Genomic DNA, 23,295 nt, shown 5'->3' with positions numbered 1-23,295 from the left:
AGTGTCCTTGTGGTATGGTGGAGCATCTTTTCATTTTATGCCCAGGAGAGTTATAGCTGGATCTTGAGGTAGAACTCACCTAGGATCTCACAGGATTTCTTATAGAAGCTTTACAGTTTTAGGTTTATGTTTAGGTCATGTCAGCCCTTTCATCTGAGGAAAGGTATAGAAAAAAGCTCACTTCCAACTAATTCCAGCAACAATTGGGAGAGGTGGTGTTGTTGCTTTTTGTTTTTTTTTTGGTTTTCTGTATGTTTGTTCATGTATGCATGCATGCATGTGTACCCATGTGACAGGATATCATGTAACCCAGGCTGGCTTCAAACTCAATATGTAGCTGAGAATCACCTTGGCCTCGTGATCCTCCTAACTCCACCTCTGATGCATGGGCTTTCACACTCAGATCCAGCATCCATTTCCTCATAAGGCTTTCTAGAAAACAGTTAATCATGTGTGTGTGCTTCTCTTCTGGAATCAGTTCTGAATATTTGTTCCTTCACTAGTACCATGCTAAATAGATTTATCTTGCTGAGGGGAAAATTTACTCTCAGCCATTCCCTTGTCTCATGGAAACTGAATGGAGTATGTCTTCCAACTCAGACTCTCTCAGTCATTTTGATTACTCTAGTAAATTTGCATTTGCATAGAGTGTCTGTTCATTAATTTCTAATGTAGTGTTCTGCTAGGATTTAATTGTTCTTTTCTTGCCTCTCTACCTCATTGAATCTCATTGTGGTCAGAAAACAATCTGGATATGATTTCAGTCTCTCTGATTTTGGAAGACTTGCTTCAGAACCCAGAAATATCACCTATCTTGGAAAATGTTCTGTCTGCTCTTAAAATAAAAGGGGGTGGGGCAGAGTTGGTTATCTGCAATCCTTAGGCAATGCCCTGTTAGTGTTAATTAGGTCAAGTTGATTGAAAGGGCTGCTGAAGGTTTCTCTAGACTTAAAGATTTGATGACTACTTTATTCCATCAGTTATTGAGAGAAAGGTATTCAACTCTGTGACTTTGTGGGTTTATCAGCTTCTCCTTGGCGTTTTATGAGATTTTAGTGTATGGACTATGACTATTATCAGGTTCATTAAAATTGTGATGTGTATTCTTTCCTGAGTTGCCATTATAACATTGTGAAATGAACTTATTCTTTGTAAAAATGTCCCATTCTGAAATCTGCTTGTCTACTGAACTCTAATCGCCCAGCTTGCTTGTAATTGGTGGTGTCTTAGTTAATTTTCTATTGTTTTAAAATGATGTCATGACATGCCATCTTTTTACAGCAATAGAGACAGAATGAAGTGTTTACTTAGGGCTTTATTACAGTTTCAGAGTGTGTGTTCATGACCCTCATACCAAAAAGCATGATGGCCAGCATGCATGGTTTTAGAGCAGTAGCTGAGAACTCTATAAGTTGAAAGCAGAGAGAGAGAGACTGGGCTTAGCATAAACTTTTGAAACCTGAAGCCCATTCCTACTGACATACCTCCCACACCAAGGCCACAGCTCCTAGTTTCTCCAAAACAGTTCTACCAACTGGGCACAAGCATTCAAATATATGACTTTATGGGGGGCATTGTCATTCAAACCACCACAGGTGATGTTCTATATCCTTTTATCTCCTTTGTCTTCAACATATTTGGGTCTTTATATTTAAAGTATGAGAGTACATACTTGTAATTGCAGCACTTGGAAAACTGATGCAAAATGATTGTGAAATCTGAGGGAGTCTGAGGCTACATTATAGGTTTCAGAGTAGCCATGGCAACAAAGTGAGACCATACCTCAAAAATAAAGAAATAAAATAAAAAATCAAGTCTTCCATAGACAGAATATAGTTAGTTCTTAATATGTTTTGTATGTGTGTGTGTGGTTTGCACTATACATGCCTGTATGAGCACATTTATAGGGAGGCCTGAGGCAAATGTTGGGAGCTTCTTCACTTGTTGTCCACCATTGAGGTAGAGCCTGACAGTTGAATTCAGATCTCACCCATGCAGCTAGTCTAGCTAGCCAGCTGGAACTGAGATCCTCTTTCTCTGCCTGGCCCTTATATGGGCTTGAAGGATCTGAACTTCAGTTTTCACTCTGTGAGATAAGCACTTTTTCCACTGAGCCATCTACCCAGTTAAGTTCTTAACTTTTCATCTAGTGCAATAACCCACACATTTTATTTAAGGTATTTGACCATTTATATCTAATATGTCAGGTTTATATTCACTACTTGATTTGCTTTCCATTATGTGAAACTGCTCTGTTGCTTTGTCTGCTTCTTTGGCTCCCTCTTGATTATATTACATCATCCTATTTCATCCGCTTTGTTGATGTATTTGCTGTACTGTTTATGGGATTAAGCATTTGCATCTGTGTATAGAAAAACACCCCTTGTTTTCTGCATTCTGCCTTCAGGTCATGTTACACCACCCAATACACAGACATCTACAACATCACACATCCTTCTCTGCATCCCAGGCCTCATGCTCTAGTTCTCTGTCCTTCCCTGCAGTGTGCCATAAGTCACACAATACAGCATTAGCAATTTGGCCTTAACCAGCCATTGGTTATTTTGTTGTTGTTGTTTTGTTTTGTTGCTCATAATGATAATGTCCAGCATTTTCCATTCCTTTGTGTGACTCAAGATCTCTGTGTTCTGTCATTTTGCTTCTTCCTAGTCAATTAATTATATTTCTCTTTCAGCTTTTGTATAACTGAAAAAAAAATCATTGTTGTATCTTTGTTCGTTAGAGATATCAATATTTTAGGTGGTATTTTAGATTGCAATAGTTCTAGTACTGTTCTAGTACTTTGTTTCTGTTCTAGTACTTTGTAAATGAATGCTCCATTGTGTTCTAGGTGGACTTGAGTACAAGCAGAGAGCTGTTGTCATGGTCAATCAATTCTGCTTGTAAGATAATCTTGTCATCGATTTTAAGTTTTGTGGTCATGTTCAATCTTTATCACATTGCCTTTCTTCTTTGCAAGCTGGGCAAGGGGTGTCTAGCATCTCCATCAAGTTTGGGAAATGCTGATTTTGAATTTTCAGCATCTTTCCTCCTTTACCATTAATATTGTCACACAGCTCACCCATACTCTCTTGGTGTATCCAGAATTTTCTCTGTGTTTTATTTTGTCTTTACTGCTTGTTGGTAGACTGAACATTCCTGTCAGTGTTTGGGCAACTGTTAATTGGATACCTTTTGTTACAACTCAAATGTGTTTTTATCTCATTTTGTTTTGTTTTTTTCCAAACACTGTTGTCTTTGTTCCCCTCCTTAATGAAATAGGATTTTAACTTTCTCAGTCTCTGTCTGAAATGTGTGTCCTCTCTGTTGGTTTTAATTAACTATTATTTTCTCTTTATTGCTTTTTCATGATAACTTTTACTGAGTTCAAATATTGTAAATTCTACTTTGGTTTGATGTTTGATAAAACTTGTACCTTGAATGTTTCTTAGATGTGTGTGTGTGTGTGTGTGTGTGTGTGTGTGTGTGTGTGTGTGGTTTGCCACAGTGAGGAGACTCAGAGAACAATTTGCAGGAATCATTTCTCTCCCTCCACTACGTTTGCTTCTGGAATCAAACCCCGGTCCTTAGGCTTGGTGGCAAGCACCTCACCAGGCTCTGTACTAACAATTCTTAAGTTCCCTTTGCAAGCTTTGCCTAAGATGAATCATTGCATCCCTAGCACTGTCTTAGCTATTTTGAGGGGATTATCCCAAGAGACTTTATGCACATTAGAAAAGGCCCTTAAAAATAACCAATATGTCCTCTCAGAATTAGGCTATTTGAAAAAAAATTCTGAAGTCTACAGTAGGGGGCACTGTGGGGACCAGTTCTGTTACAGGTGTCCTCAGCTGAGTTGTAAAAATCTTTAAACTCATCAGGCTGATGACAAGCCGTTTGCTCTCCACAGAGACAGTCTGTGCCCCCAACCCAATCATTTTTATTTCCTTATTTTTTATTTTATTTTATTTTATTTTATTTTATTTTATTTTATTTTATTTTATTTTATTTTCTCAGTGTCATTAACTGTTACCAGGCCAATCCCAAAGAAAGAAAATATCCAGATATCCAGCCAGAGTTGTACCAGCTTACCCTTACTGTCACCTATTTTTCTGCCCCAAGAACACCCTGCCAAGGGAACAGCAAGGAGCTGAATCTCAGAGCCAGACATGGGCTGTGCTGAGAGGAGAAAGGGACATGGCCATAAAAGCTCAAGCTGGCACTCAAATCTGGAAGGTCCTAATTGCCAGGCACAGGCTTCTTCCTCCAGACTTCCCTCCTGCATCTTCAGTTACTGATCAGCTCAGACCAGATCTTTTTCTTCCTTTCTCTCTCTTTCTTTCCTTTTCTTTTCTATGTATCTATGTATCTATGTATCTATGTATCTATGTATCTATGTATCTATCTATCTATCTTCTTTCCTTCTTTCTTTCTTTCTTTCTTTCTTTCTTTCTTTCTTTCTTCCTTTCTCTTTCCTTCCTTCCTTCCTTCCTTCCTTCATTTCTTTTTTCTCTCTTTCTTTATTCTTTCTTTTTCTTTTCTTTCATCCTTCCTTTCTTTTAATTTTGCTTTAAGGGATTGAGGCAATATTAATGATACCAAAATAAGTTCCACTTAGGATGTTTTCATATCAACATCTAATTTTCAAAAAGGACTGTCAGTGTAATTCTGAGTAGGGTGGATTCATTTCCCCCACTTTGCTAATTTCTATGTTACCTGTGTCATTACCCTGTCCCTATCTGGTTGTATAATGAGAGTCCATCACAGTAACACAATGCAACAGGGCCCTAGAGCATCTACAGGGCTTTGAAGAGTGGCTATGCCACTATTGTGGAAAACTGGATTTAAAATACACATACCTTTAATCCCAGCACTCAGGAGGCAGAGGAACCTATGTAAGCCCAAGGCTATTCGGGTCTACATGGAGGGAGGGCAGCCAGAGCAACACAGTAAAACACTTTCTTGAAAAAAAAAATGCAAATATGTCAGCCACTTATATTTTGAATAGAAGGATGCAGAAGGAAATTACCTGCAAATATGTTGTCCAATGGGACAACTCAAGTGTCAATTCCACAGTATCTTCAAATTGCCAACCAACCCCCTGTTTTTCTGTTTTCTGTCTTTTGACCAACATACTAAGAGCCACCAGTGTCTCTTAGAAAAGAACCTTTCTCTGTGCTTATAAGTCACCTTATCTAAGAACTGTTTCCGTGCTCTGAATCTTTATTTCCTGTCCCTCTATGGCTGCCAGGTGTTTTGTTACTATAACCTGAGGCAGTTTAAGTTTATAAAAAGAGTTTTTAGCTGACAGTTCTAGAGTTGAGCCATAGCTCAACTCTGGTGAGGGCCATCTTGGCTGTATTGCAAGATGGTAGGAACTCATGTGGGAAAAAGGGATCACACTGAGAGATGGGAAGCTAGGGGCCCTTGTCAGCCTTTTATTGCAACTCTCTTAGAAGAACAAACAAGGGTCCCATCTAGACATGCCTAGCAGTCCCTTCTGAGGACAGACAGTATGAACTCACCCAAATTGACATTAGATCCATGTTAACATAACACATGCACACACACACACACACACACACACACACACACACATAGACCAAACAACACATAAGAGGAGAGGAAACAATCTCATTCACATAGCAGACATTCTGTCACTTACAACTCGTTTATATTCTATTGGGCTGAAGCATGGTATTTACTGGCTTCCTTGGTGAGTGTCCCTCTGCCTTAGCATGCATGTAATGTTTGGTAGATGTTTTGGTGACTAGAAAACCCTCTGATAGAGGTTGGTCATAGCTTCACCGAAAAGAAAAGTGGTTGCTCGTTTGCAACCAGCTCTAGGAGAAATCTGGGTTCCTTTGTTCACCTTAATATATACATGTTTGGGGAAATCTGGAAATTGGCTCAGCAGTTAAGAGCACTGGCTGTTCTTCTGGAGACCATGGTTCAAACCGAGCACCCAAGTTGAGCCTCACAACTACCTGTGGCTTCATTTCCAGGGGATCTAACCCTCACACAGACCTATCTACATGTAGGCAAAACACAAAGCAAAAAAATAAAATCATTAAAAATTAAAGATATCATGGAATGGCTCAAGTGACCCTCATATGCCATATTAGCCTCACCCCTGCTGCACCCAAGTCCAATTCTCAGTCCCTCAGCAGTCCCCCCAACTCTGCAAGGACTCCATCAAAAAGCTACTTCTCCAGCTTTTAATTTTATGGCATTGAACTCACTAGGAGTGGAGTTCCAGGTTGGCCTCTAACTTGTGATCAGACAGACAGGATCTTCAATTGCTTTTTCTGTTCCTGGCACCTAACCACTAAGTGGCACACTGTCGGTGCCAACTGCATCTTACCGCATGCATTTGATCAGGCTTGAATGGATGGATTTTTCTTGTCTGTTCAATTATTCCAGAGTTCCCAGGAGGAGCAGGTTCACCATGCAGTGGCAGGGGAATTTGCAATTACATCATGGAAGGAACCAGAAGATGCTCTTGCCAAGTAAGTTCAGAGAACTGCTCCTGAAATGCCACTTCCCCCTTCCTAGCTGTTGATCTGCCTTCATAACATCTGTCATAGAAGTCTCTAAGAGTAACAGTGTTAATAAAATGAGTTCACCATGTACAACAAAATTACCTTTCACCCTTATATATACACCACTAAACTCTGAAGAAAGTCCTATGGAATAAGCCTCTTTGAAGGTATAAAGTGAGGTCATTTATGTAAATCTAAATTATGAATCCATTTAAAGTTTAAAGTTGTCACTTCTTGTTACTGGTAGCAGTCACCCCTGCTACTAGATTAGCCTGGGAGCTATGCTCCCAACCCTGAGCCAACCAGGGACATGTGGCCATTGAAGAATTTCTTTAGCTAACCAAAAGTGATTCTTGTGAATTTCAAACTGTGGAGGAATTGAACACAGATTCTTCTAAAGGGGAGTGAGTTCAGCTGCCTTCTGAACAGAAGTGAAAGTGGTTTTGTTTTGTCCTTGGGTGAAAGTGTGATAAATGACAGCACTTACTATCTATACAATTGGGCTGACAGTTTTCTTCCATAAGGTCAAGACCTTTAGCAAATGGAAGGAAAAAAAAAAAAAAAGAAAACAAAAACAAAAAACTAGCTTGGTGGTTTTGTGGGACTCTCTAACACTTGGATAAAGGGTGTATGTGACTTTGTTGCCTGCTCTTCGGACAATTTTTTTTTTTTTTCCAGCACGGCCTCATTCATCCTTGATATGAGGATTGTGCCTAGTCTTATTGCATCTTATTATGTCATGTTTGGTTTGTATCCCAGGGTGATCTGGTCTTTTCTGAAAGGGAACAGAGGAACAGTGGATCTGAGAGAGGGAATGTTGAGGAATGGGGACTGGAAGAATTGGAACAATAAAGATGTATTGAATACAAAATGAATAAATTAAATTAAAATAAATGTAAAACAACAAAATGTTTACATTATGACATGTACAGATTTCAAGGGGCCTGAGAAAAGAAAGGCCCAGGGGAAAGGGAGATTTTAGAAGCACACAATGGCCAGGCTATAAATTGGTTGTCCAGAGGCTTTCTGGATAACATAGGAGTCAACAGGTATGACCTTGCCTGTGATGTCATCTACCTGTGTTTTGCAGGCTGGCTTTGGGGAACAGCCTGTGAAATCCGTGCCCCTGACAATGTTTTTGAGCCCAGTTGTTCATCAGGTAGGTATGATTTCTGTTCATTTAAAGCACTGTAAAAGTTTAAAATCCCCAGGGATGGCTACTGTCATTTTTAAAAGTGCTTTTAGATTTCTGCCCTCCAGAAATGGATAGGGTTGTGTTGTTTTAAAATACAAAGTAGCTTGCCTTTCCCTCACTGTAACAAAGAACATGAAACTGGAGCTTTAGTGAGGACAGAGGTTTGGGGGTACTGAGTTTGCGAGGTGGCACTTGTACATGCACCACAGTTTCATTATCCATCCATGAGTTGATGGGCATATAGGTTGTTTTTTTTTTTTTTTCTTTGCTATTGAGAGTAAAGCTGCAATAAACATAGATGTGCAAGTGTCTCTGTGGTAGGATATGGAGTCCTTTGGAAATATCCCAGGAGTATTATATTGGGGTTATATGATACATCTAGAACTGTGTTTTGTTTTATTTCCCAAAAATCTATAAACACATACATACATTCAACCCCATAAGGTTTTCAGCATGTTCCATAATATATTTCACCTGGAGCAGAAGAAGACTTTCTCATTATGATGCATGGACTTGTTGCATGAAGTCTTGAAGACAAGACTCCATTGTATTTTTTTTTTCTCTTGTAGCTTCTCTTGTGTGGGCGGCACAGAAAACCCAGCTGTTCATTAGCCAAAATGAACAATTAAGTATATGGATGAATGAATGAATGAATGACCCCAGTCATATTATCCTGCACAGAAGCACAATTTCAGGAGGTACAGATGAAAGGATTAGAGCTGAAGCTTAGACACTGTTAGGGCTCTTGCTCCAGGGCTGCTCACTGCAGCAAGTAGAGCACTGTATAGAACATAGTCTCTGTGAGCTTCTTACCTGCAAATGCAAGTAATATGGCCATCTCTGGGGAGTGTGTCATGAGACAGCATAGTAGCTGTTAGCTGTCATTATTGTTGTTTCCTTGTTCCTCCTCATGTTTACATATTCTTTCATTCTCTGCTCCACAAAGATCATTCCATAAGTGTGCTTGCAAAGAAAATTGAAACCATGTCATAGTACTCCACAGGTTCTTAACATTTGCATTGCAACTGAAACACATCCAAAGTGATTAGAATGCCATTTTGTCTCTCCTTCTACACAGGTCCTTCCCTAGCACAATCAATTAGGGTTTAAGTTAGATAAACTAAATGAATACTGAAGTGGGAAAGTAGGAAGCGAGCACCCAGCACCCCAGAAAAATAGACTGGTTATGTGGAGATGAAGTTAGTATGAAGGTAATCCAGGGAACCTCTGTAATGCTGGGCTTTGATTGCTGACAAGCACAAACATAATGGAAATTCCAGACATTTCTAAGTGAAAAAGGATATGCTTCCTGTTTGTGCCATGGGAGAAGCAGGGGCAAAAAGGATGAAGATGGTTCTGATACTACTTGTTTTTAATAAATGAAGTTTTCTTCATTTATTAATTGAAATAAATGAAATGTATTATTTATCCTTATTACATTGTAAACTTTTAGTTTGTGTGCTTATGTATGGGCATGTCACAGGATATATGTGGAGGTCAGGGGCAATTTGCAGAGTTCAGTTCTCTTTTCACCATGTGAGTTGAGTTCTGAGCATTGAACTCAGTTGGACCTTAACCTCCTGAGCCATCTTCCTGGCCCAAAGCCCTGAATTGTTAAAAGGATTAAGCCTAAAAAGAGCCCCAACAAAAAGCTCTTCTAGTTCTAGATTAGAGTTCAAAAGAGTTCCCTGTGATACTTTCCATATGTGTGTTTTTCCAGCCTAGTAGCCACAGGCCACATGCAGACTCTGATCGCCTAAAAGTCAGCTAAAGCAACTGAGGAGCCAAATTTTAACTCTTAGTGTATGCTCCTGAATTTAAATAGAAAGAACCCAATGTGTCCAGTGAGTCTCCTATGGGACAGAACATCTTCACACATCATAGATAAGAGAGCAACCAGTGAATTCAAATTAGCCTGAGTCTGGAACCAAGTTCAACTTCTATGGGAGTTATGAATCAGGATTGACATCTTCTTCCTGGGGGTAACAACACACCTGAGGAACTCCTTCAGCCAGGCGCCCACTGGGTGCTGGGGTTGTCTCAGCCACTGGGGTTTGGTCCCAGGAAGTGGCACTCCTTCCTGAAAGAGGGACAGCTCTATCAGGTGTCATTTATTTTTAATGCTGACTTCTCCCTGTTGCCAAATATGCTCCTTTGCCAGGCTGTTTGTTGGTTGGGGATGATTGACAGCTAGGTCAGCTGTTCAGCCAGTGGCTTTCATCTTTGCTGCCAGTGTTGCAGCTACTCAGTACCTTGCTCTCAATGAGAGCCCAGTGCAAAATTCACTTTCTCTATGTAACCCCCAAAAATCAACCCACATCCATGTGTTCATGGAGACAACCTACTGTGTGCCTGGCAGTGTGCAAAAAGTTTACCACCCACAATCTCCTCAGTTTCTCAGTATACCAATTTGAACGAACATCCTTTAAAGAAACACAGAGGTGACAGAAGGCCTTCTGACTATTACAGAGTTAGAGGATTAACCAGGTGTCTGATCTTGGCCCCTGCACTGCACTGATCTGGCCTTCCTGTGAATGCAGCATGCATTAGGTAACAAACAGCTGACTACCTCCTATTGCTGGAGCACTGGAAATATGAGTAATAATCACACTGTGCTATGCATGCCCCACAGGAGAGAGAGAAGCTCTGGGCATGTCACAGGTGGCCTTGAACCATCTCTGTGACCACAAAGCCCAAGGTTTGGGCTACTTTAAAAATCACACCACCCAAGTTTCACATTTGCTAAGAACACTTTACCAATCACAGGAGGAGTTTAGGTGGATGTCTGGGAATCCCTCAGCTCCTCACTTCTCCTTCCCAAGGACATGATTTTGGCAGTGGCTGATGGTCCTGAAATTCAGTGTCACAGGCTTCAGAGGCTGCCTGTGCCTGCCAGCTCAGGCAGTGCACAGAGTGGAAGGATGGGACACAATGGGAGGCTGTTCCAGAGAGCTGGGAGCTAACAGCACAAGGCTGATAGAGCACTTACCAGCAAGTGTGTAAGTGTTAGCATGTGGGTACTCGATCCCACCTCCATGTCACTACCATCTGCTGGCTATGTGGAAACAAAGAACACTAGTTGCCACCTTTTCCCCAGGATCTGGCTTCTCTGCCACTCTCTGACCTACCAAAAGTGAGATATGCCTAGTCACTTGTGTTTGCACACCTCATACCAGATGCCATACCTGCTGCTAGGCAGAATCAGGGTGAGTGAATTGTCTGGAGCCTTTTCCATTAACTTTGATGGAAGAATCATCTCTGCTCACATCCAGCCTCACTCCAGGCAGTTCTATAATCAACTTGAGTTTTCTCTAGAGTTCTCCCCTTCCAAAAGCTGCAATCAGGTTTAGGGTTTGAAGTGATTTGCTAAAACAGAAAAAAAAGTCAAACAGGACTTAAAGATGACAGTGACAAATTCAATGCTTCATCTCCTTGACCAAGCATTTGCTAGTTATCTCCCACATTTTCTGTTGATAAATTGAGATTAATAATGCTACCTGCCTTGTGTTACACTAAACCTAAAAGTGCACAGCAAAATGCCTGAGAGAACACAAGCAACAAGTAAAGGCAAGCACTTTTGCAGGCCTGAGTAAGGTGAGGGAGGAAATGTTCCTCAGAGCAGAACTGAACAAGAAGGAAAAAAAAATCACTAAGGAAATCGATACATCAGCTTATTAGGGCCAGCATAACAAGGCAGCTCAAACTGGGCAACTCCTTACGAAAGCTGAAAGCTCAGAGTGGGGGTGTTAGCAGAGTTTACTCTCTTTCATATTCTTTTCCATCCCTGCCAATGCAGCAACAGTTCTACTTCAGGATTCCTGGGATGGCACCTCAAAATTAGGCTGTCCTTGAAAGACCTACACATACCACACCAGAAGCTAATGCATGGGTGCAGGAGTGCAAGACACATAGGAGGTGTGGGTGTGAGTTCAGGACATAGTGTGAGTACAGGACACATGGGCTACTTCTCCCTGGAGTGGTTTTCATGAGGCCTGTGCCCACCCTGCTCTCCCTAGGCAGTTCCCAATGCTGTATTGGGTGGTAACATTTATCACACTACACTGTGAATGGCTGTTTCCTTCTGCCTTTGCCCTGGGAGGCTTTTGCGGATGGAAACTTGTCTAGTACTCTATTCTGAACATGGCAGTTTGCTGGGTAATCATGAGAATGGAAGGGAATGTACATGAGTCATCCTGTACACTTAGAAATCAAATGTGTAAGATTTGATGCTGTTTGGGCTGGCAACAGTGGAGATACTCCAGTAGAATTCTGCTGCACAGTGTAGACAAAGCTTGGAAAGGGCAAGGACAGGACCAGTGAGACAATGAATGGGATGCCCAGGAAGGAGATTCAGACAAAGACTCCTGAGTGTTTGGTCCAATTTTAGACATTTAGAAAACGTTAAACTTAGAAACCCTTGAGTTTTTATATTTTGTGTTAATCAAGTACCTCTTAATAATTTGGACTCCTTTGAGCTTATATGTAATGTACTCACATGCATCAAAATTTATATGGAAGGCAGAACAATGCTCCATCACCCAAGGAGCCATGTCCTAATCCTGGAGCCTGTGAGCATGTTAAGCTACATGACAGGGGAACTAAGGCCATGGATGGGTTGAGGGCTGCTAACTAGTAGTTTTGACATAAAGAGGTTGCTCTTATTGCCCAGGTGGTCCAGAGTGGGAAAAGGAGGTAACCATAGAGATACCTGTGTGAAAAGATCTTGGAACATCACCTGAAAGTACAGAAAGGGGCCATGAGTGTAGAATCTGGGAAAGGTAATAGAAGAGATTCCAGAAAACAAAACAAAATACAAATACAAAACAAACAAACAAACAACAACAACAAAAACCCACAGCCTTTCAGCAACTTTGATTTTAACCTAATGGGACTTTTTGTCCTCCAGAACTGTCAGGTGAATTCGGACTGTGCCAGGCTCCTCTTCAGGACAGTTTGTTACAGCAGCAACAGAACGTCATACAACGTGCTTTGTTGGAGTCTTGGCTTCAGTATACTGCTGACTAGCTTGAAAGTAAACTGTGTAAGGGATGGGTTTTGAAGCATGGACCATTTATACCAAAGACCCTTCATCTAACATCTATGCTGGCCAGAATATAGGACATAATCATTCTGGACCCTATTGGTTTCCTTTTTTGTTCTAATCATAACACTGCCCACTTGATTGAAGATTTGATAACAGAGATGTCAACCAGCTACAGGGCAGAGTTGAGGGAAATAGGGATTCTTCTCTTTTTAAGAAGATCCTAGGTAATTTCCATTTTCAGGCTATCCAAAGGTGAAGAATACCAGTGCCTATTATGTGCCAGGCATGTTTTAGATCCATTACCTTACTTCACACACTTATCAGCCTAGGCACCACTGTCCACCTCACACACTGAAAAATCCCAACTTTGATAGAAGGGGGATGAAACTGTGATGTGAACTAGTTTCTCTGGGAGTGAGTCTCAGATGGACTTGCTGGGACTTTTACCCATCCAATATCTTTAGGAGCAATCCCAATCAGAGGTTGACACGCCCCTCCCCCCTGCTCTGCCTACAGTGTGTCCATGGTGTGTGCTGCAGTGGCCTCAATCATGATGGAGGCTTCAAGTGCTTCTAGGCTTACTGGGGCCCCAGGTGTGACAAGCATTAAGTGTGCTTCCTCACCACTACCCAGCCCTAGAGAGGAGAGGATATATTTCTCTTCTTCTCTTGTTACTGGGACTTGGCCCAAGGATATTTGTTGCCAAATGTTTTGTGAGAGAGGACACAAATTAGAAAAACATGGTAAAAGAGCTAAAGAGAAGAGAAGGGCAAGAGGGGTGAAGAGGTGTGTGACATGACCAAAACTGTGGTGTAGGGAGGCTGAATGGGAGGTAGCATGAGTCTGGGTGATGATGAGAGCTGGAAGGCCAGGAGTGGCATCCCAGAAAGACAGTCCATAAAGGAGACAAAATATGGTTTCATTTGTAAAAACTCATTAACAACCAAAGTGGGCAGAAAGAAGGACTCCAAAGCTATGTGGCTTACCCAGGGGCATAGAACTGACAAATACAAGTAGTTGTCAAAGCACTGACAACCATGAGAAATCATTTAAACAGTCCATGACACTGGATCCAGTTAGAAGATGAAGAGCAGGTTTGAGTTAAACAAAGAGCTGGTTGTGCAGATGAGGATGCTGCACTCTGGGTGCACACCCTGGGCAGACATCCTTCTGAGGCCTGCCCAGCAGCAGCAACAGCAAAGGCATCTCCCTGAGTGTGCAGCCCAGCTGCTGCCAACTACACTGTCCCACCAACACCATCTACTGACAAAATTAATTCTCTCTAGAGAAACATCCTTTCACCCTCCCCATTCACTGGCCTATCCCCACTCCAACCTCAGCATTAAGTCAAACCAGTTTCCACAGGATAGATAAGAAGGTATTTAAAAAAAAAATCGGCCAAATTTACCCAGGGATATGAGGATCACTCAATATATGCTCTGAATATTAGTCTCCTGTTGAATAAAGGGTCAGAAGAGTTTGGAATTCCACACAGGACAAACCCATTTTACTGAAAGCCCCAGGTATACTGTGGAAGTGGTAAGTGCATAGACCAGCCTTTCTCTTCTCTGCAGGGGACACAGCCCTGCAAACTGAAAGCTCAAACTAACCCCAGGTGGCTGGGCTGTCCTCCCTGTGACCTCAACCAGCCTCCTTCCAACATGCTCCGTACAGCACACACACAAACCTTCAATGATTTAACATTATGGTTCTCAAGCTACATAGCTGGAGACCACATCAAAACCAAGAGCCACTTTGGGGTTGAGTTGTTGGGAGAAACATGGAGAGTGGAAAGATGCACCTGTCTGATTCCATAAGCCCTACCTCCGTGGGCTATTTCATGACTTCATATGAGATCACACTACATTTCTCCATGACATAGCATCTTTGCCTAGCTGTCCTCTTAGTGGTTGTTGTTGTTAAAAGTTAAGTTCCAGGTCTGGGGAGATGACTCTGGGAGTTAGAGCCCTTGATTAGCAAGACTGAGGGCCTGAGTTCAAATGCCTATAACCTGCTGTGGCTTGTGCACATAGAACTCCAGCAGTGTAGGACCCAGGGGCAAAAGGATTATTGGGACTAGGCTACAAACCTAGCTCCAGGCTCATTGAGAAACCCTTTTTCCAAGGAATAAGACTACATAGCAAGTTGGAAGCCAACCTGAGTGAGTTACAAGAGATTCTGTCTAAAAGAAACGAACATCAATCAAAGTCAGTTTTCACTTTTTGTTTGCTACATTTTAATAATTATTGGCAGAAGCCTTATTTTTTTTTTTTTGTTTTGTGATTTTTTTGTGTTTGCTTTTTTGTTTGTTTGAGACAGGGTTTCTCTGTATAGCCCTGTCTTTCCTTGTTCACTGTGTAGACAAGGCTGTTCTCAATCTCAAAAGAAATCCACCTACCCCTGCCCCTGCCCCTGCCTCTGCCTCCCTGAGTACTGGGATTATAGGCCTGCACCACCTTGCCTGGCAGACTTAACATTTTTAATAAAAGACTTTTATAATCAGTTATCCTACTAACTGGATTGTTTCTATAACCTTCATGTGTAGCCATCCCAGAGTATGCAGCCTTGCTCTGTCCAGAAAACTCCAGATGTGCACCTTCCAGCAAAGATGAAACCAAACTTGAATGCAAATGGACTCCAGAATATGAAGGTGATGGCCAAATCTGCAAGGGTGAGTAGGATCCCACCCTATTTGCCTTTCTGTGTAGATCAGTGCTTCAAAGCTCCAGGTAAAAAGCTTAGAAATCTTGGAATCATGGCAGATCCCCTTCCATTATCTAGCTAATACAAAGATTTCATAGGCAATTACAGTTTCTGTCTTTCCTGTGTGAATCTGTGTTGGCAGAGCAGGGTGATCAGACAGCCTAAGAAGATGCTTTCTTTCTGTGTACTGTCTAACTGTTGATGTCTGTGATGCATTTGAGCCACTGCTGCCTGGAGGTTCCTTTCTCTCTCCTTCATCTCTGAGAATGCTAACCACCTCTGTCTCACCTTCTCTCAAGCTATCAACCCATGTTTAAAATTGTCTGCCACCCTCACGCAACCACTTCCTATCTGGGACAAACTGGCATAGTTGTGCATGCTAAGAAGTCTACCAAGGGGATGGTCAGGTATGTCTGCCAGTAGACCCCTGCCAGACAAACTGTGGAAACTGCCCTATGAAATCTATGGTGTGCAAATATGATGGGCCTAGACAGGTGAGCTAATGGAACTGATGGGTCTAGAAATGAAGGAGGAGCTTAGGTAACTGTCAATAAGATGAAAAAACTGAGGAAACCTAGAGCAAAGTTTTTAAAGAGAGCATTGTTGCTGTACAACTGGATGCCAGAATCTGCAAAGCTGAGGTATGTGTCTAGCCTGGACAACATAATGAGATCCTATTTAAAACGTGTATCAGTTTAATGCTTCCAGGGCTTGTGGTGGGCAGTAGGTACCCAATTCTTGTATATTATTCTGTAAAAGAAAAGGGTCTTTTTTTTGTTTTAGATGCATCAGTCAAGAGTAGAGGTCTGATCTCTGATATTAGAAATAAATTGGGACTTTGTACCGAAAACAAAATGGGGGAACTGTAGAGAGCTGCGGAATGCTGTGCCTTAAAGATGGAGCTGGTTTCCGCCTTCCACCTTCCCGATGGTGAGTGCTCTCTGTCACGAACAAGTCCACATTTGGCTAAGGCTGAGGATCTGGCTTGCTTCCATGTATGTGGACCTATCTGCATTGCCCATGTGGCACGCCTGGGTTGACTACCCAGAGGCTATTTAAGCTGTGGGCTGGCTTTCCCCAGGGTCCGAGGATTGTTCAAGGTTCCTGAATAAACTGCATTGAAAAAAAAGAAAAAGAAAAAGAAAGGACAGACAGAAGCAAGGAAGGAATAAATTAAGTCTGGGAATTAAAATATTAAAAATAAATTTTTTTTAGATTTGACAAAGACAAGAAAAATTGAGAATTACAATACTTTCTAAAACATAAGTTATAATGCAAATGCTTCTTTAATTTTTAAAGAATGATCATTTAAGCCATGTGAATTTATTTTACAAATAAAATAGTAATGAGTCTTTAAAAAAAAAGGGTCAGAAGGGTTGAAACATACTGGTATCAGGTTTCTCTTCTGAGGAAGTCACTTTGAGGTTCAACAAAGGGTGGATGGGAGAACAGAACAGCAATGGCATTGGATGTAAGAAAACAAGTAACAGGACAGGAGCCTACCACAAAGGGCCTTTGAAAGACCCCACCTAGCAGTGTATCAAAGCAGATACTAAGACTCATAACCAAATTTCAGCAGAGTGCAAGGAACCTTAACAAAGAAGGAGTTAATATGACCTGGAGAGGAAGGAACTCCACAAGGACCAAATATATCTGGAAACAGGGATCTTTTATGAGACTCTTTCTCCAACCAAGGACCATGTAGGGGTATAACCTACAACCTCTACTTGGATGTATCCCATAGTAGCACAGTACTCAAGTGGGTACCCTAATAAGAGGAATAGGGACTGTTTCTGACACTGACATGAACTCAGTGGTGGGCTCTTGGACCTCTCCACCTCCCAAGAGAGGAGCAGGTCTGCTAGACCACAGAGGAGGACTTTGCAGCCAGTCCTGAAGATACCTGATAAACCGGGGTCAGATGAAAGGGGAGGACCAGTGGGCCCGGAAATGGGCAGGGTGGAGATGATGGAGGCAGGGTGGGATTGGGATTAAATGAGAGAGGGAAGTACAGCAGGGATACAAAGTTAACAAACTGAATCTAATATGAAAAAATTACAAAAATGTCCAACAAAAAATAAAAATAAAAAAAATAAAAAAACCCAAAAAGGTCACTGCTGCAATCCAGGCAACAGGGCTCTGAGAGGTTTGCCCCACTGATTTGAAAATAGATCTGTTTTCCAAGAGATGACATTTATTTGCAGCTGGGTTCATGAGAGAATAGTTTAATCTGGAATATAGCCCTAACACATCTTGTCTATGCTGTGGTGGGAACCGACCAGTATCTCTGCAGCTCCCCTAGACTTTCTCTCTGGAAGATTGTTTCCATCCTCCTGTTTGGCTCCTAGTCAGAGTCACCATCCTACATGCTTTCTCAGTTTTCACTGTGAACTTTCTGAAAACAGCGGTCAGCGTTTCCTCATTCAGAGCTGAGGGTTAAATTTTCAGGAATTTCCCAGGTTTGTTGACAACATGTTAGTAGTGTGAAATTAGCCAAGGCACATTGATAATACACTGAGAGTGCCAAATGCTGTCAGTTGATGCCTTCCCACCAGGGCCTCGAGAGCTTGTTTTCAGACTGTAGCCAGGCTCGGCTAGCACATCTTTACCTCTTTTTATTGTGGGACTATTGAGGCAAATTTTTGAGAAGGCTTCCCTGAGGAAGGAGAAACCTCTGCTGGGAAGGAAGAAAGCAGGGGCCACTTAGTATATGTGGATGGTTCTGAGTCTTACTGTCCTGCAGGATGCCTTTGTAGTGTGTTTGCTTCTTTTTCTGTTACTGTGACAAAATAGTCTTACAAAAGCAGCTTAAGGAAGGAGGGAGCACTTGGGCGCACAGTTTGGAGGAATCTTCCATCATGGTGAAGAAGTCACAAAACTAGGAGCCTTAGAGGCAGCTGCACCTGCATGTCAGGGAACAGAGTGACAATTGCTTGTGTGCAGGATGCAGAGAGAGAGAGTGTGATGAACACTTGGTACAGGAAGCAGAGAGAGTGATGATCCCTTGTTTTTGCCCACTCCCTTCTTCATTTTGTTTACCCCAGAATCCTACTCCCGTGAATGGTGCCAACCACAGTTAAAGTGGGTTTTCCCTTCTCAGTTAGTTTAATCTAGAGACCCTTACCCAGGAATGTCCATAGAGTTGTCTCCATGGTGATTCAACAGCTGACCTTGGCCATGGGCAGCTTATTCTTGAGTCTACATTTGTAGCAAACATTACAGGTGATTCTGACATGGATGCTATTTGGACCACACTGTGGAAATTACTTCTAGAGAATGCACAAAGCTATCTAGTGTTCGTAAGTGCACACATTATATTATATAAAACCATCTAAAAAGGCAATGAGAGCAGCCAGGATCGTAGCTTGATGGAGCACTGAGTCTCTGCTTCTCCAACCCTGTTCTTTTTATTGTTCTCTTCAACTGTGAAATGAAGACTTGAGGTGCATACTCTCAACTCAAGATCACTTCAAGGCCCTTAGAATGTGATTTACCCTCTCTATAGATGCATTTGCCAGAAAAGTTAGTTGGGTGAAGTCCTAACCTGCTTTGGAAACAGCATGGAGAAACAAGGGACTTCAATACTGAATCCAGAAGAATGTGGCAAGGAAGGCTGACCTCTTTCATCTCCATCCTGGGTATGCAATTTCTTCCTTGAGGGCAGCACTCTTCCAGGCCAGGGCATCTGCAAGGTACAAGTAGGCACAAGAGGGCAGGTAAGGCTGGTGTACTTGGACTAGTCCTTGTGGGGATAGGCCACTTGGGTGATAGGGGGGGCAGAAGAGCTGTTTCCAAGGAGAGGGTTGTTTGACAGGCAGACTGACAGTGCAAAGACTAGCAGGAAGGGAGCTGAGGATAAGGTCATGATATCCACATAGATTAACAGACTAGCTATGAGAGCAATAGAGACAGCCACTGATGTAAAAGATTGTCCCTTTTCCCCCAAACTTCTTGTGTTTTTCAAGGAGGAATAAACGTTGCAGAGAATGCTGAAAATTGAGAATCCTGACAGCCACATGGTGGTAGCCATGCCCAGCAGGGAAGGTGTCATTTGAATATTGGACCAAACCTGCTTGTGTATACTGTTAGCTATAAGCTACTAATTAACCTGTCATAGTAAAAGATTTTCTCTGGGCCTGAGGCAGTGTGTGATAACAAAACATGCTCATTTGTTTCCAAATGCCTTTACAAACTGTCACCCAACAGCCCATGAAGGACAAAATATTGTAGCTGATCAGAGCACTGGGTAACACCTCACCCAAACATGATAATCAATGATAGATAGATAGATAGATAGATAGATAGATAGATAGATAGATAGAGCACAGACCTGACCAGAGAGAAACCTTAACATATCAGCATTTGTGTTATAATTGGCCAAGTAAGCTAAAACAATCTCTGAAAGAACACAGAGAAAAAGTCAGTGTCCTTGTAGGCCAATGCTGTGCTCTCTGAATAACTTTAGTTTCTGTGTGATGCTCCACTCTTTCCAAGACCTCCTGGGGAAAATCAAGCATTAAACACATGGCTTGGGTGTGAGGACAGTCTTGCCTTAATACAAACCTTCAGCTAAGAACTGTAAGGATGGTTAATGAGAACGGAAGAGGTGCAAGTGTCCTATTAAATACAGACCACACACACACACACACACACACACACACACACACAGACACACACACGTTTGCACACATGTTCCTGTCCTAACCTCCTGGCATCCTGTGTGTAATGGAAACCAGCAGACTACATAACTTGCAAAGTCCAGGGCAGAATGCAAATGTGGGGTCCTTTGTTCAAATATTCTGCTTGTCAAGAGGGCACAAATGGAACAGTTGGTCTATCATGGACTCCTCTCAGCTGTCTGTGGGTGGAACTCACATCTCTACATGTAGAGATGAAACAGCTCAGCAAGCCAGGCACTTGATCAGGGACTGTGGGACTGCCAGATGGCCTTGTCACACCTTGCCTTTAAGAACAGAGCACTTAGAAAGCCCCAGATAGGTCTCCTGGAAAACTCCTAGAGAGTAATGGGAAGATGCCAGGCTTGCACATCACAGTACCATATACTCTTAGAGTGCCCCAGATTACCAGGAACAGCACAGAGGAAAGGGAAGGTAGAAGGCATGCAGGGACTAGTGCTGACTCAAGACCCCCTGAGCAGTCTAAAAACCCATGCACCTTTCACCATAACATTTTCTTTCTTCCTGTGTTTGGACTCTTAAGACAAAACTTATTCCTTGCCACTGAGCAACCTGGGACCCTTCACTGTTCTGCTGCCCTCAGACAACGGACTAAAAGTAATTGATGTGAGTATCTAAGATGACCCCACCTAAGCTGCCAATATAAAGGCCTTAGTAGGTAATACCTTGTTTAAAGTGAGAAACATTTATCACACTCAAGATAAGGATGGTGGATGTCTCATTTATTGTTTTATTGCTGTGAAGACATAGGCAGCTTATAGTGGCCATCTTGACAGAAAGCATGGTGGCAGGCAGGGACGGTGATGGAGCAGTAGCTAAGAGCTTTCTTTCATCTTGACTCTCAGGCAGCAGAGAAAGAGAGAGAGACTGGGTTTGGCATAAGCTTTTAATACCTCAAGGTTCACTCCACTGACACACTTCCTCCAACTTTCCTAAACAGGTCTATCAACTGGGAACCAAACATTCAAACATATGAACCAATGAGGATCACATTCCACTCCCTGGCCCCCAACAGGCTTGTAATCCTATCATAAGGCAAAACATATTCAATACAACTTCAAAAGTCCCTGAAATCTTCACAGTCCTTGACAGTTTAAAAGTCCAAAGGCTCTTCTGAGTCACAAGGAAATTGCTTATCTGAAACCCCCTGTAAAATCACAAAGCAAGTTACATTACTCCCAACACACAAAGGGAGAAAAGGGGGCAAAGTATGGAAATACCAGCAAATTCAAACTCCTGGCATAGAGAAACTCTTCCAATTTCCAATTCCTTATATCATTGTTGAAGTCAGCACACTTCTCTTTCTTATACTGATTCCATTTCAGGTCTGCAGTTCTCCTTTACAGGCATCCCTGGGCTCTGGCATCTCTAACATCTTGGACTCTCCAGTGCAATCCTGGCTTTATGTCCACAGACCCACACAACTGCCTCTGTTCCTCCATATAAGATCTAATGAGCCACATGGCTGGAAGCCTTTCCTAACCATGATGTTTTAACCACAACTTTTTTACATCTGTATCTTTCTTGACAAAACCATAACCAAAGCTTCAGAATTCTTCTGAGTGCTTGGGATGGAATCTGTTCAAATTCTTTAATCACATTCATAATAACATATGATTTGTTGTTGGATTTCCTTGCTCCACAAGCTGTTTGTTGTTGTCATTGTTGTTGCCTCTTTTGTTTGTTACAAATTGCATTAGCTCTCCTTCACCCAAGATGTTCTCAGGTGACGTTTTTTCCACCTTATGAAAAAATCCAGTATGTGGCAGTATCCTTCAAACTGGAACACCATTGCCATTCAAACACCAGAGAATAGTCTGTGTACTGGTGACCTACAGATGTCCTGTGTCTATTCTGCTGTGAAAAAAAAAAATGTCACCAGCCTATATCCTAGAAATTTTTTGAAAGAGACTCCTCCCCTTTAATATATAATATATAAAGTTTGTAGAGAGCACACTAAAACTATATCTGTTGATTGTTGACTATTGAAGGAGTCTGGTATTTGGAATTCTGCTTCCTGGCCTTGGCAGATGTGGGTCTTATCCAAAGTTCCATTTCTCAGAGACCGTCCTTGGGGGTGGGTCTCTGCGAGCAGATGCTCTGAGACTGAGAAGTAGATATTCTTGAATATATATACATATCTGTGTATTTATTCATTACATTTATTGTCTGTAATTCTTAGAACTAACATAATAGGAAAAGCAATTAGTTCCAGTTTCTCAGGAAAATAATTTGTGTATTGTTGACCTTCTTTGTGTAATATGTTAAAGCAGTGGTTCTCAACCGTCCTGATGCTGTGACCCCTTAAGACAGTTCTTCATGGTGTAGTGACCCCAAACCACAAAGTTCTTTTGTTGCTACTTCATAACTGTAGCAACAGTTTTTGCGATTGTTAGGAAGTGTAATCTAAATATCTGATATGCAGGAAAGCTGATATGTGAGCCCTGAGAAACGGTTGTTAGACCCCCGAACAGGTCCTGGATCACAGACTGAGAACCACTGCATTAAAGCAAGAGATGTATTTACAATCAATTGAACTGTTAAACCCTAGTAGGCCTTGTAGCTTTTTGGAGGAGAGCATACACTGACCAAATCAAAATTTGAATGTGATATTCATCACCATATCATGCAATGTGGGCCAAGCAGACACCTTGTCCTCATGTAAGATTGTGTGATTTATCCAAAGTCTCACAGCCAGAAAACTTTTATTTTCTAATGCCAGAAATGTTCTTTCTAGAACACAGTATTAATTTTATTCATTATTTTTTCCTTTCTTTGGTATTTTAGGACAACCAATTAAAGTTCAAACTTTTTGAAGGCAAAACAGTGAAAATTATCCAGATGAACAGAGTTGCTTTAAATGGGCTGGTACATATCCTTGATAGTGTCATTGACAAGATGGAGCCCACACTTGAGAGCAACCTCCAGGTAAGGCAAGTCAGGTGCGTATGAGTTCCTCTATGCCTGGTACCCTCTTGCTCCCCTTGCAGACATTGCCCTTTTATCAATATCATGTCAGATCCAGGATGATACTCTGGGCATCAACTCAGACTCTCCAGATTCCCACTCTTATTAAGGCTTGTGCTTACATCACCTAATTCAGATACAACCCTG

General features: G+C 41.9%; 1 protein-coding gene and 1 pseudogene across 1 annotated transcript in view; one reads left to right on the top strand and one right to left on the bottom strand.

Moving 5' to 3' along the window:
* Positions 1 to 23,295, bottom strand: part of LOC110544316 (activity-dependent neuroprotector homeobox protein 2-like) — a 219,711-nt gene that overhangs the window by 31,427 nt on the left and 164,989 nt on the right.
* The window catches only part of LOC110541286 (stabilin-2-like), a 67,889-nt pseudogene that overhangs the window by 26,933 nt on the left and 17,661 nt on the right, over positions 1 to 23,295 (top strand).

This window comes from Meriones unguiculatus (assembly GCF_030254825.1).
Source record: "Meriones unguiculatus strain TT.TT164.6M chromosome Y unlocalized genomic scaffold, Bangor_MerUng_6.1 ChrY_unordered_Scaffold_32, whole genome shotgun sequence".
NCBI lineage: Eukaryota > Metazoa > Chordata > Mammalia > Rodentia > Muridae > Meriones > Meriones unguiculatus.
This window is presented reverse-complemented; position numbering and strand designations above follow the sequence as displayed.